The 14,780-nt window shown below is 41.5% G+C and overlaps 1 protein-coding gene across 2 annotated transcripts in view; it reads left to right on the forward strand.

Annotated features, from left to right (window-relative positions):
• Positions 1 to 6,934: 6,934 nt before the first annotated feature.
• Positions 6,935 to 14,780, forward strand: part of il12rb2 (interleukin 12 receptor, beta 2a) — an 87,537-nt gene continuing 79,691 nt past the window's right edge. For both annotated transcript variants that reach the window (XM_063064953.1, XM_063064954.1), the window contains exon 1: positions 6,935 to 7,298. The gene's annotated coding sequence lies outside the window, so the exon portion shown is untranslated. The remainder of the gene's footprint in view (positions 7,299 to 14,780) is intronic.

Genomic DNA, 14,780 nt, shown 5'->3' on the forward strand with positions numbered 1-14,780 from the left:
TGTTCTGGGACCTCTACTTTTCGTGATTTTTATTAATGACCTGGATGTGGGGGTAGAAGGGTGGGTTGGCAAGTTTGCAGACGACACAAAGGTTGGTGGTGTTGTAGATAGTGTAGAGGATTTTCAAAGATTGCAGAGAGACATTGATAGGATGCAGAAGTGGGCTGAGAAGTGGCAGATGGAGTTCAACCCAGAGAAGTGTGAGGTGGTACACTTTGGAAGGACAAACTCCAAGGCAGAGTACAAAGTAAATGGCAGGATACTTGGTAGTGTGGAGGAGCAGAGGAATCTCGGGGTACATGTCCACAGATCCCTGAAAGTTGCCTCACAGGTGGATAGGGTAGTTAAGAAAGCTTATGGGGTGTTAGCTTTCATAAGTCGAGGGATAGAGTTTAAGAGTCGCGATGTAATGATGCAGCTCTATAAAACTCTGGTTAAGCCACACTTGGAGTATTGTGTCCAGTTCTGGTCACCTCACTATAGGAAGGATGTGGAAGCATTGGAAAGGGTACAGAGTAGATTTATCAGGATGCTGCCTGGTTTAGAAAGTATGCATTATGATCAGAGATTAAGGGAGCTAGGGCTTTACTCTTTGGAGAGAAGGAGGATGAGAGGAGACATGATAGAAGTGTACAAGATAATAAGAGGAATAGATCGAGTGGATAGCCAGCACCTTTTCCCCAGGGCACCACTGCTCAATACAAGAGGACATGGCTTTAAGGTAAGGGGTGGGAAGTTCAAGGGAGATATTAGAGGAAGGTTTTTTACTCAGAGAGTGGTTGGTGCGTGGAATGCACTGCCTGAGTCAGTGGTGGAGGCAGATACACTAGTGAAGTTTAAGAGACTACTAGACAGGTATATGGAGGAATCTAAGGTGGGGGCTTATATGGGAGGCAGGGTTTGAGGGTCGGCACAACATTGTGGGCCAAAGGGCCTGTACTGTGCTGTACTATTCTATGTTCTATGTTCTATGTTCTAAAAGCAAGTAGACATAGTCAAGTGGTTCAGTTGTTGTTCAGACCAAATATCAGAATGGAGAAGAAATGTGATCCAAGTGACTTTGACCGTGGAATGCTTGTTGGTGCCAGGCGGAGTGGTTTGAGTATCTCAGAAATGGCTGCTCTCCTGGGATTTTCACGCACAAAAATCTCTAAACGTTTACAGAGAATGGTGCATTCTCTAAAGTTTAACTATAAAGTAAAACTACTGTATGAAGTTTACAGAGAATGAAAACTTCCAGTGGGCAGCAGTTCTGTGGGTGAAAATGGCTTGTTAATGATTGAGGTCAAAGGAGAATGGTCAGACTGGTTCAGGCAGACGGGAAGACAACAGTAACTCAAATAACCAGGTGTTACAACAGTGGTGTGCAGAAGAGCATCCCTGAATGTACAACACATTGAACCTTGAATTGGATGGACGACAACAGCAGAAGACTACGAATATGCACTTAGTGGCCTCTTTATTAGGTACAGGAGGTACAAAGTAAAATGACAACTGAGGGTATATTTCAATAATTCTGCATGTGGAGCAGACAGCCATTTGACATACTGGGGGCTCTTCAGAAATTATTTTCAATTAGAAATGTAAAATTACGTTGGAAATAATCTGTCCTTTAAACTTTCATTGGTCTTTTGGTCACTCCTCCTGATATTTTACTCTCTGATTTGTTGTACGTGTTTTCCAACATTTCTGTAAGGTGCTTTTTGATGTGAAACACTTTAAACGAGGAAAATTTGTTGGAGGTAATTTTCCTAGACATTTATAGAAAGAAGAGGACAAAATTCACAGTGTACTTATTGCATCATTTCCACCATGATTTTGGAGCAGCTTAGAATATTGGCGACTGGAGCATCTGTCTGAACGTGAAGAAGATAGATTAAATATCCAAAATGGGATCCAATGGGAAGGCACTGGAGAACATTGTCAAGTGTATCATCAACTCAGCTATCCATGAAGTTACCAAGTACTGTACATTAGAACTCTGATAATCTGGCATCTTTAGGACTGAGAGATTTTTTCAGTGAACCAGATGAGTTTAAAGAGAGTGCAGTGAGTTAAAGGAAGCATGGGAACAGCACCTGAATGAGCTGTGGGATCACGGAACAATTAAAGAACAGATTATTGGAGCTTTAATGAATGGACCTTAGTGAAACATTACTGCACAGGAATCATTATTAATCCCTTGGTTGTCCAGCATGGTCATCTGCCCTCATCCTCCTTTACCTGCCTACAGCTTTTCTCGTGTTAACTATACCATCGTCCTCCAGCACCCCTCCTCCATCATCCACCTGTGTGGGGGCATGTTGGCCAAGTTCCATTTTTATCTTTCCAATTGAGTCAAGTAACTCACCTTCAAAAGTAGAATATTAAAATAAAAATACAATAAAATGCTGATTAGGTAACATCTATGGGGAGAAAAGTGAAGTTGTTGACTAGTTCTGAACAAAAGTTGACAATCTAAAATCTAAGATGTTAACTCTTGACACTTCTGATGACTTCTTTTTTCAATAAGAAATAGTCATCAAATTTTCACCACAAACATTGCCTGTTGAACATTTACTGCTTTTTCTACAAGGAATAGTTTCCCTTTTCATTACCCTTGGTGACCCTAGGATCTGCCTTTGGCTATCTCCTATGTGCTGCCTCTTGCCTCGAAGGGCCGAATGGCCTACTCCTGCACCTATTTTCTATGTTTTCTATGTATCACCAAAAATTGCTCTGTGCATCTGTTTCCATGTCTATGCTCATGACATCCAGTTCTTGCAGTAGCACTTCCACTATCTCTAAAATGATGTTATTCCTCAAAATTCCTATACCAAATGAGAAGAAATTTCCTCCAACTAATTACAGGGAAGAAGAAGGCCATTATCTTTTTTTCTCATTCTATTGCTGTTTATAATGTGATGCAATTAATGCTCGTTGTTAGTTTCCCTTTTCTATATTCTAGAAACCTGAGCTCATTCAAAACTGCTAATTCTTATCACTTGATCACCTCCTTTGAGCTCACTGGCCTTAATTTACTCACAATCAAGTAAATATCTGTTTTAAAGTTCTGAACTTTGTTTCAACTCTCTCCCTCGTCTTACACCTGCCCATCTCTATTATCTCCAATCCTATTACTGTTCAAGATATCTAATTTATTTTGTTTCAGGCCTCTTGGCCAATTCTAGTATCATCACTCCACCATCAACAGTTGTGCTTTCAGCTGTCAAGAGTGTAAGATCACAAATTCTATCCATAAGCCTCTTTTCCATTCATAAACTAACATCTACAAAACAGTCATTCAAAAGCTACATTCAACAGCCACATAGACCATGGCTGCTTTTAAGACAAATTCACCTGTTACTTTCTTGTTTATTTTCAAATTGTAGAGGAAGTACTTAGATCTGAGTGTAAATAACATTCACCCTATTTATTATGAGGGGAATTAGTCTTGTTTCCTTTCACTAAGACAATTGTAAATGTTGCTTTAAGGTGTCAAGCATACTTCCTCTTTGAGAATCTCAGTTATGTGCCTAAAGAACAAAATTCATGTACAGCCTGTCACTGAATAGCATGTGTTAGCTGCAATGCATTGACAGGAGATTGTTCTGTCCAGAGACAGAATTCTATAACATCATGGAATCTCAAACTAAGAAGCTGCTTTTCACCTTTGAATTCCTTTCCATGACTTATTAAATTCTATAATCCAAGTTGAAGCCATTCACCTCTGATGCGTCATTTACCTCTTCACATAACCTTGATGATATTCCACATTTCATTTCAGTTAGTCAAGTTAATAATTGTTAATCAGATTATTCTTAATCAGATCAAAACCAGATACTTTAAACCAAGAATTCAAATGTTCTCCAACTTTCTGTTTTTATTGTTGCTGAAAAAGTGCATCGTGAACTTACCCTACAGAAAAGAGGTGATATATTTTTGTCAGAGCAAGAAAGCAATTATGGACTTCTATAAAACACCAGTTCAATCACAACTGGAGTATGGTGTCCAGTTCTGTACATTACTCTATATGAGTCATGAAGACTTTGGAAAGGAAGCAGAAGAGATGTGCTAAATTCATTCCAGAGATGAAGAATGTTTCCTTGGAACAAAGGAGTTTACAAAGGGATCTGATAAAGTTGCTGAAAATTGTATAAATGCCATGTGTAAATTGAGAAACTGTAACCCCCTGGCAAAGGTTCAAAGTTCAAAGTAAATTTATTATCAAAGAGTGTATATGTCACCATATGCTACTGAGTTTCATTTTTGCAGGCATTCACAGTAGAACAAAGAATCAATATTAACCAACCAATGTGCAAAAGAAGACAATCTGGCCAAATACAATAATAGCTAAATAAATAGCTGGATGAGGGGGTAGAAGGGTGGGTTGGCAAGTTTGCAGATGACACAAAGGTTGGTGGTGTTGTAGATAGTGTAGAGGTTTGTCAAAGATTGCAGAGAGACATTGATAAGATGCCGAAGTGGGCTGAGAAGTGGCAGATGGAGTTCAACCCAGAGAAGTGTGAGGTGGTACACTTTGGAAGGACAAACTCCAAGGCAGAGTACAAAGTAAATGGCAGGATACTTGGTAGTGTGGAGGAGCAGAGGGATCTCGGGGTACATGTCCACAGATCCCTGAAAGTTGCCTCACAGGTAGAAAGGGTAGTTAAGAAAGCTTATGGGGTGTTAGCTTTCATAAGTCGAGGGATAGAGTTTAAGAGTCACAATGTAATGATGCAGCTCTATAAAACTCTGGTTAGGCCACACTTGGAGTACTGTGTCCAGTTCTGGTCGCCTCACTATAGGAAGCATGTGGAAGCATTGGAAAGGGTACAGGGGGGATTTACCAAGATGCTGCCTGGTTTAGAGAGTATGCATTATGATCAGAGATTAAGGGAACTAGGGCTTTACTCTTTGGAGAGAAGGAGGATGAGAGGAGACATGATAGAGGTGTACAAGATAATAAGAGGAATAGATAGAGTGGATAGCCAGCACCTCTTCCCCAGGGCACCACTGCTCAATACAAGAGGACATGGCTTTAAGGTAAGGGATGGGAAGTTCAAGGGGGATATTAGAGGAAGGTTTTTTACTCAGCAACACTCACAAACACGCTGGAGGAACTCAGCAGGTCAGGCAGCATCCGTGGAAAAGATCAGTCTACGTTACGGACCGAAACCCTTTGTCAGGACTGGAAGGTGAGTTACTTGGCACAACTGGAAAGATAAAAATGGAACTTGGCCAACATGCCCCCACACAGGTGGATGACGGAGGAGGGGTGTTGGAGGACGATGGTGTAGTTAACATGAGAAAAGCTGTAGGCAGGTAAAGGAGGATAAGGGCAGATGACCAAGTTTTTACTCAGAGAGTGGATGGTGCGTGGAATGCACTGCCTGAGTCAGTGGTGGAGGCAGATACACTCATGAAGTTTAAGAGACTACTAGACAGGTATATGGAGGAATTTAAGGTGGGGGGTTATATGGGAGGCAGGGTTTGAGGGTTGACACAACATTGTGGGCCGAAGGGCCTGTAATGTGCTGTACTACTCTATGTTCTATAACTAGATAGACAGCAAAATAAATAAATAAACAAACTAACTAACTAAGAACATGAGAATAAAACTAAGAACATACTGTAGGTTGTGGAATCAGTTCAGAGTTGAGGTGAGTGAAGTTATCCACGTTGGTTCAGGATCCTGATGATTGAAGGGTAAGAACTGCTCCTGAACCTGATGGTGTGTGACCTAAGGCTCCTGTGCCTCCCTCCCAGTGGTAGTAGCAAGAAAAGAGCATGGCCTGGATGTTGGGGGTCCTTGATGATGGATACTGCTTTCTTGTGGGTCAGTGCTCCTTGTAGATGTGCTCAGTGGTGGGCAACGATTTTCTCGTGATGGACTGGGCTGTATTCAGCACCTTTTGGAGGCTTTTCTTCTGTTCCTGGCCACTGGTGATTCCATACCAGGCCATGATGCAACCAGTCAGGATACTGTTCATCTATAGAATGAACTTCTGTTCATCTACTGCACGAACTTCTAAAAAAGTAGAAGGTTAAGAATCAGAGGATATCAGATGTGGAAGATTGATGAAAGAACCAAGAGTTATGCAAAGAAAAATGTTTCATGGAATGAATGTTTAAGGGTTTGAATTCACTGCCCATATTTTTTTTCAGCAACATTGTGAAATCATTCCAAGAGAACAAACACATTAATAATATTATTTTATTTCAAGAAGAAGAGGATTACTTATCATATGCTTGTGAACAGAAAATCAAGTGAAATGTAACCCTTCTACAAGAGTACAACACAAATAACCCAATTGGGAAAATAGTCCTGATTGAAACATTTTCAAGTTGAGTAATTGAAAATGGGAATGGTACAAAATGCTTAATTAGCTCTGCACAATGCATGATATACAAATAATTTATAAAGTTACAAGAAAAAGTGCTAAGATAATCAGCTACTCCATGGACTAATATTCAATAGAGTTAACTACAATGAACAATTGTGATTACAGAATGAAACTATTAAGGTTGGACAATGAAACTCCAACAGTTGATCAGAACTTGAGGCAACAAGATTAGGGAATCCTAATGGAGCAATTTCAAAATGTGAAATGTTTTCCTTTGGTCAAGTTTTTATTTTAAACTTTTTTAACATTTAGCTTTCAAAAAAAACGTGATTGGTTACTCTTGGAACGGATAGGCACACAAAAAGTGGAATGGAAAGATGGGAAGTACAGCAGAGAGGGAGAACTACCTTAGTGCAACATGAATATGGGTAGGGCACCTGGGATGGGTTAACACAGAACGACAGGTCAGTGGGCCGGTCGCTTTGCTTCTGCGATGTAAATTTAATGTAAATTTTAGGAGATAGCGACAATGTAATGCCCAACGCTCCATGTTAATAAAGGACCTAACCACTCCTTCCAATCCTGGGGCTGCTCGGAAAGCAGTTTCAATTTCACAAGTACCGAGTTAGAAAGTTAGATTGCAGCAGTCTGCTCTTTTTTTGATGACTGCGTGTGAGAAGGATCACACATTTCAGAGGTGTGAAAGGCGTGTGGTTTTAGGCTGGGCTCTGAAATAGAATCACAGGAGCGCAGCAGTGAGGAACCCAGCTCAAGTGTGTGGTTTAAACGGCAGCCATGCGATTTGTTTAAAACTTGCCAGAAATAGTATCCCCGATAATTCTCCCCTATAAAAAAAATTGAATAGTCGGGCTCTTTGCGACGCTTTGTGATCTGTCTCCGGCGTTGAGTTACAACGGGGGAAAGAGAAGCCGCGACACGTGGAACAGCGCCGGTCCCGGAGTGATGTGAACCGTGAGTAACCCGTCTCTTTCTTTTGGGCGATGCGTTGTGTTCATGGAACGGGTGTCCGGCGCTGAGAAGCTGCCAACTTTCGGGCAGAATAGTCCTTGTTTCCCCTTGGGCAGCCGCGGGGCGGGGGGATGAAATCCGGCTCAATGCAGGGAAGTAGGTGCTGTTTCTGGCGGATGGTGAGCCTTAACAAGAGTAACATTATTCTCTTAAAAATCGGATTTATTTCTTTTTTTCAAAGATTATCCGCGTTAGATAGTGTCCTCAGTTCGGAATTAATTTGCCGTTTGTGCGGAAAATGTTTAATCGTTCATTTTAACTTAATAAACGTTTCCATCAAGTATGAATCATACTAAAAAAGTTAAGGGGGAAATAAATGTGTGGATACATTCTGCTAAGATTAAAGTTGCCGAAACTACAGGTAGATTATTGTTTATTTCCATTCGTTCATCTGCTCTGCCGAAGTTAGAAGATTTGCTGGGAGTGCGCTTAAAGTGGGAAATACTGGTAACACCGCCGCGGCTGTGGAGGGGTCGATGACCCTTCGCCGTTGGGGTACGGATCAGCTCCTTCCAGGGTGATGGCTTGAATCGTTCTCGTCAAAATATCCTAGATATGGGAGAGGGCGGGGTGTCGGTGGTTTGGAGTATTCTATGAGTCAGGTTGTGGAAGTGTGCCTCGTTTGGTTCGCCGCCTAATGACTCAGTGACCGGGGTGTCAGTTCTGGCGTGGGTGCGCTGGGACTGCCCGCCTGGGGTTAGAGAGGAAGACACTTTGAGCCCTTCATTGTCTGCAGGACTGTCGCATATTATATGGGTAAGCGGTATTCAGTACTTCACGTTGCTATCGTTCCTCATGGGCTGTCATGTCAGTGGGATTGCAGATTGGAAAGGAGAATGCAGATGGAGATGACTGAATGTTACAAGTGGCCCGCTGAGGAACAGCAATAAACGGAACCTCAGAGCCCAAGAACATAGAGGTGGGCCTTTCGTCCCACCATGTTCCGGCAGCGTTTGTGCAGCTATACTGTACTAATAATATTTATTCGCATTAGATGTGTTTATGCCCACTTTGCCTTCCCTGTTTAAGTGCCAGCCTGATTATCTCAAACATAACTGATTTCACCACCTCCTCAGGCAACCATTCTGTTTGTGGTTTTAAAAAATAAAAATCCCCCCAGATCACCTTTCAAACTCCTTCCTCTCATCTTAAACCTATGCTCCCTTTTTTTTAATACCCTACCGTGAGGGACATGATTTTGACATCTATCCCATCTGTGCCTCCCATAATCTCATATACCTGCACTCGGATCAGGTCATCCTTCAACCGGCCCTGCTTCCAGGAAAAGAAGCCCAGCCTATCCACCCTCTCCCTAAGTCCTCCAATCCAGATAACATCCACGTGAATCTCCCCTGTATTCTCCAGTGCATGCACACATTTGAAATATTGTTTACAGGTCTCATATCTTTACCTGAGAAGGATATATTTGTGTTAGATGGAGTGTAGTGAAGATTCACAGATTGATTACTAGGATGGCAAGTTTGTCATGTGGCATGATCTGTATTCTTAAATCTGGAGTGAGAGGTGACCTCATGGAAATATGCAAAGTGCTTACTGGGTTTGACAAGATAGTTGCAGTGTTGAATTTTCCCCCAGGCTGGGAAGTCTAGAAGCAAGGGATGGTTTCAAAATAAGGGGTTGGGCATTTAGGACTGAGTGAAGAAATTTCTTATTGAGATTGTAATACGTCTTCGGACCCATACCCTAAAGGGAAGTTGGGGCTCGGTCCCTGAGTATATTCCAAATGGGATCTGGTACAACTCTTGTTACCAAGCTATAGGAAGGATCACTTTAAACTGGAAAGTGCAAAAAAATACAAGGATGGTACAGAAGTAAAGGTGTTGAGTTATAACGAGAGACTAGATAGTCTGGAACAATTTTTTCCTGGAGCGTAGAAGGCTGGGGAGTGACCTTATGGAAGCTTATAAAATAATGAGCTGAATGGTTGCAGTCTTTATCCCTGGGTAGAGGGCATGGTTTGACATGAGAGGGGAAGGATTTAAAGGGGACTTCGTGGTTGGTGGGTATATGGAACAAGCTGGTTAGAGGAAGTGGTAGAGGTGGATATAATCAAAAGGTTTCAAGGGCATTTAGACAAGTAGATGGATAGAGAAGGTTTAGCGGGAACAATAATAGCCTGCTGGAGGAAGTGAGTGGGACAGGCAGCATTTACAGAGGGAAGTAGACAGTCAACATTTGGGTCCTTTCATCTGGACTAGACGCTCCAAGTTCCTCCAGGAATTTGTTTTTGGTCCAGGTTCCAGCATCTGCTGTCTCTTGTCTCCAACGTTTAGAGGAGTGTCGGTTAAATGCAGGCAAATGGGACTAGCTCAGGTTAAGTAGCTTGGTCAGCGTGAGTGAGCTAGGCCAAGGGCCTGTTTCAGTGCTTGTATGACACTGACCCTGAGCCAGATACATGGTGATTAAGGAAATCAAGGGAAATGTAGTTAAGCCCAGAAATTGTACAAGTGTGTACAGTTTCAGCACTGGTGAGGTGAAATAGGGGGAAGGTTCACAATGTCTACGCATGTTAGTGATAGAAAGGAGACTGGATATAATGTCGAACTTCAGGAGATAACCTGCTATTTTCCAAGGAAGGTAATCATCAAATTACTAAATTGTTATAAAAACACAGCTGGCTGACCAAAGTTTGGGATTTATGTGATTCGAAGATTGGGGAAATGATTTTAGATTTTTTTTTGGCAAATTACAAAGATCTGAAAAGAATGCATATTAAAAATGTTGATGTTGTCTTCAATGTTTGCATCCCATAAATGAATTTTAAAATGAGTATGATACTGTCAGAGAGGTTGCGTTCATGTAGCAACAGAAACAGTGGCTGCAGCGTTCATAATGCTAATTGTAGCCCACATAGTGTTTGATGCCAGATAGGCTTCCTCGTGTAAACCTGGCCTATCTTATGTCTACCCTACCATTACTGATCCAGTGATCACTTTTTTTTTCCTTTTACAAGCAGAAATTTAGGGCAAAAATTCTCTCCATTGGACTAAGATTCTTCAAGGGTCATTATTCAACCTAAAAAGGTGTGATTATATTTTGAAACTATTCTTTATTCAGTTTAATCACTAATCTGTTTTATTATTCAAGTTTGAATCAAAGATCGCTTCCTTCTTGTCAGATCTACTGTAATAATAGATGAGGAAGTAGTTTGCATATAGGAAGTCTACTACCTTTTACTGTAATCATGTTAGTTCCTGTTTAAGAATAGGTAAAGACCTCTTTATCGTTTCCTCTTATCTCAGCCACTATATAACACTGAGAATGGAAGTAATATTCCAGCATCTGCAGAATCTCCTGGATCTCCACTTTAACACTCACTTTTTTAAAAAATAGCCTACTTAATGGTCTACTTTCAATGTTCCTCCTTGGCCTCACCACAGTTTTGGGGTGAAATTTCATGACACTCTCTGTTCAAAAGAAATAGACAGACGTAAGACTGACAAGGATTTTAAATTGATCTGTTGGGTGAAGACAATGGAGGTTTTTGAGAAAGGGAAACCAATTGTTTTTTCTTTGATATAATCCTTCCATTTCTTATGGTTTGCACAATTGCTTACCTTCACCTAAGCACTTTTATTTAGTTTAATACTGGCACTAATTACTTATTATTCCATCATTCTAGTAGTTTTTTTTTGCTTGCCAAAGAACCAGGTTTATCATTCACACATAATCCTGAATGGGCTCACTGCAGATCAACCAACTAATAATTTCTTACTCTATTTTAATCTACCCCATTATATTAACCACCTTAAGGTCTAAAATCTTGGATTATCACCTTCATTTCTCCCTTTTGAAAATACTAATGTGCCAGCCAGTGGTGTAGTGCTGTCCACGCTGCACTTCGAGGTGAGCGGTCCTGAGTTTGAATCCGATTGGCTCCCTGTACGCATTCCATCTGTGCTGGGTTGAGCGTCGAGCTAGTGACTCGGCATTTACAAAAACAGGCAAAAAATGCTAATGAGATGGTAAGGTTGCCACCCAATACACCACAAGGCGCGGAAAGGACCAACAACAAACTACTAATAATAAATGCAGTGATCTTATGGTTATTCTCTCTGGGATTTCCATGTGTTCTACTTCTGGCTTCATTACTAAATAGAGTATCCTTGATTCTCTTATCAGAGTAAATAATGGCAGTGTATGCCCCGTACACTGAAGTGATTGCTTCAACATCTTCAATGTCGTCATCTTCATTCATACATTTTAGTTACTTGGAAGCAAGCAATTATATTTGACTCACTATGGGGAAAGAGAAAAAATGGTACTAGTATAACAATAAAATGCAAATTGTTGGATATGCACAGCACATTTGCATGGAGTGCAGATTAGGTCCCTGTGAGTATTTTAAAACAGTGTTGTAATAAAGTGATTGGGATTATCTGGAGGTTTACAAACTGAAGAAAATCTGCAGGTGCTGGAATGCTCAAGGAACTCAGCAGACCAGGCAGCATCTATGGAAGAGTAAAAGCGCTGAGTTTTCGGGCCAAGACCCTTCATCAGGACTGGAAAAAGGGATGAGATTTCAGAGTAAGAAGGTGGGGGAGGGGAGGAAGAAGTACAAGGTAATAGGTGTTAAGTAAAGAGCTAGGAAGTTGATTGGTGCAAGAGATAAAGGGTTAGAGAAAGGGGAATTTGATAAGAGAGGACAGAAGGCCATGGAAGAAAGGAAAGGGGGGGAGGAGCACCAGAAAGAGGTAATGAGTAGGTAGGGAGATAAAGTGAGAGAAGGAAATAGGAATAGGGAATGTTGGTGGGGGGGGGGGCGGGTGGCGGCAATTACCAGGAGTTTGAGAAATCGATGTTCGTGCCATCAGGTTGGAGACTACCTAGACGGAATATAAGGTGTTGCTCCTCCAACCTGAGTTTGGCCTTATCAAGGCAGTAGAGGAGGCCATAGACTGACATTTTGGAATGGGAGTGGAGAGTAGAATTGAAATGGGTGGCCACCAGAAGATCTTGCTTTTTCTGGTGGATGAAACATGGAGGCTCAGTGAAGCAGTCTCCCAATCTACGTTGGGTGTCACCAATATTCAGGAGACCACACCGGGAGCAGCAGATATGGTAGATAACCCCAACAGACTCACAGTGAAGTGTCGCCTCACCTGGAATGACTGTTTGGGCCCTGAATGGTAGTGAGGGAGGAGGTAGAGGGGCAGGTGCAGTACTTGTTCCACTTGCACCAGGTGGGAGATCAGTGGGCAAGGACAAATGAACAAGGGAGTCGCATAAGGAGGGTTCCCTGTGGAAAGCGAAAAATGGAAGTGAAGCAAAAGATGTGCTTGGTGGTGGGATCCCATTGGAGATAGCAGAAGATACAGAGAATTATGTGCTGGACACAGAGGCTGGTGGGGTGGTAGGTGAGGACAAGAGAAACCGCATCCCTGGTGGGGTGGCAGGTGGATGGGGTGAGGGCGGATGTGCGCAAAATGGAAGAGATGTGGGTGAGGGCAGCGTTGATGGTGGAGGAAGGAAAGCCCCTTTCTTTGAAGAGGGAGAACATTTCATTAGCTCTGGAATAAAAAGTATTATCCAGAGTGCAGATGCAGTGCAGGCAAAGGAATTGTGAGAAGGGGATGGCATTTTTACAAATGACAGGGTGGGAAGAGGTATACTGTAGTCCAGGTAGCAGTGAGAATCAGTGGGTTTATAAAAATTATCAGGTGATAAGCTGTCTCCAGAGATAGAGACAGTGAAATCGAGAAAGGGTAGCGGTTGTCGGAAATGGACCATGTAAAATTGAGGGCAGGGTGGAAGTTGGAGGCAAAGTTGATGAAGTCGATGAGCTTGGCATGGGTGCAGGAAGCAGCACCAATATAGTCATTGATGTGGTGTAGGAAAAGTTGGCCAGTGATACTGGTGTAGGCTTGAAACATTGACTGTTCCATGTAGCTGACAAAAAGAAAGGCATAGATGAGACCCATGTGAATGCCCATGGCTACACCTTTTGTTTGAAAGAAGTGGAAGGAACCAAAGGAGAAATCATTGAGAGCGAGGACCAGTTCTGCCAGATGGAGAAGAGTTTTGTAATTTTTGTAATCAACCCTGGACAGACATTATTAGGGAGAATTTCCGTGGATACTTTCAAAGAACGAGATCAATAGAAAATATGAAAAAACTTATTTTTAATTATATTTGGTTCAGAAAATCCTGAAGTTAGCAAACTTCACAGGCAAATTGTAAATTGTTTCAAGGGGCAATAAGAATATCCTTTTCATGAAAAAATTCATGAGCTTTTTTTAAGAGATTGATTTCATGGAGGCTTTCAATTTTTATTCTCTTCGGGGTTATTAATATCTAACTTAATCCAGAGCTCTGAATTTTCTGCTTTATTGTATTAGTCTCTACCCGTAAAATTGAGCTTCTCATTTATTTTGAATTAAGGGATAGTGTGAGGGATAGAGCTGAAGTCCTGACATAAATTCTGAATGTTTAGATTGCAAATGGTTCACTGAAAACCCTTCCATTAAATACATTGATAGCATTAAACAATAAAAGTGGAAAATGGTCTACAGTATATAGAAAGCTACCCTTCTCGTTTTTCAGCTGCCTTATTTTTTTTTAACTGGACTGTCCTAACTACAAGCATGGACAACTCTCATCACCAAGAATTGAACCTGGTTTATGACATTGTCTAGCAAAATCAGTTTTTAAAATATTACTGAAGAGTTTTTGTGAAAGGGTACAAATACGCAGCCACAGCCTATCATCTGATTACATTCTATTTCTCTGGAGTTCCCACATTGAAGTAAAAATCGGCCCGAATGGAGTGTGGAAACACATACTCATCCAGTATTATGAGTCCCAATGACACTGCAAAAAGGAATTAAACTCCCGCTGCATATAATCAAATAAATATTATTAATAAAACGCTCATGATATTTGTGGTATGGGATTAGTTTCCTATCTTTACAGTTTTGTGTACATCCAGCCTGGATGGGGTACCTGGCCAGGTACTAAAGACTTGTGCAAATCAACAGACTTGAGCGTTCATCAATATCTTTCACCGCTTACTTTGGCAGTCTGAGGTAACCATTTGCTTCAAGCAGGCTTCAATTATTCCGGTGCCTAAGAAGAACTTGATGATCTGCTTCAATGACTTTCATCCAGAAGCACTTACATCCACTGTGATGAAGTGCTTTGAGAGGTTGGTGATTAAACATATCAACTCCTGCCTGAGAAATGACTAGGATCCGCTCCTATTTGACTGCCAGCACAACAGGTCCGCAGCAGATGCCATTTCACCGGCTCTTCACTCGACTGTGAAGCATCTGGGCAGCAAAGGTGCTCTTCATTGATTACCTCTCAACATTCAGTACTATCATCCCTTCAAAACTAATCAATAAGTTTCAACACTATGGCCTCAGTACCTCCTTGTGCAACTGGATCCTCAATTTCCTCACATGC

The sequence above is a fragment of the Mobula hypostoma genome, chromosome 12, assembly GCF_963921235.1.
Source record: "Mobula hypostoma chromosome 12, sMobHyp1.1, whole genome shotgun sequence".
Classification (NCBI taxonomy): Eukaryota; Metazoa; Chordata; class Chondrichthyes; order Myliobatiformes; family Myliobatidae; genus Mobula; species Mobula hypostoma.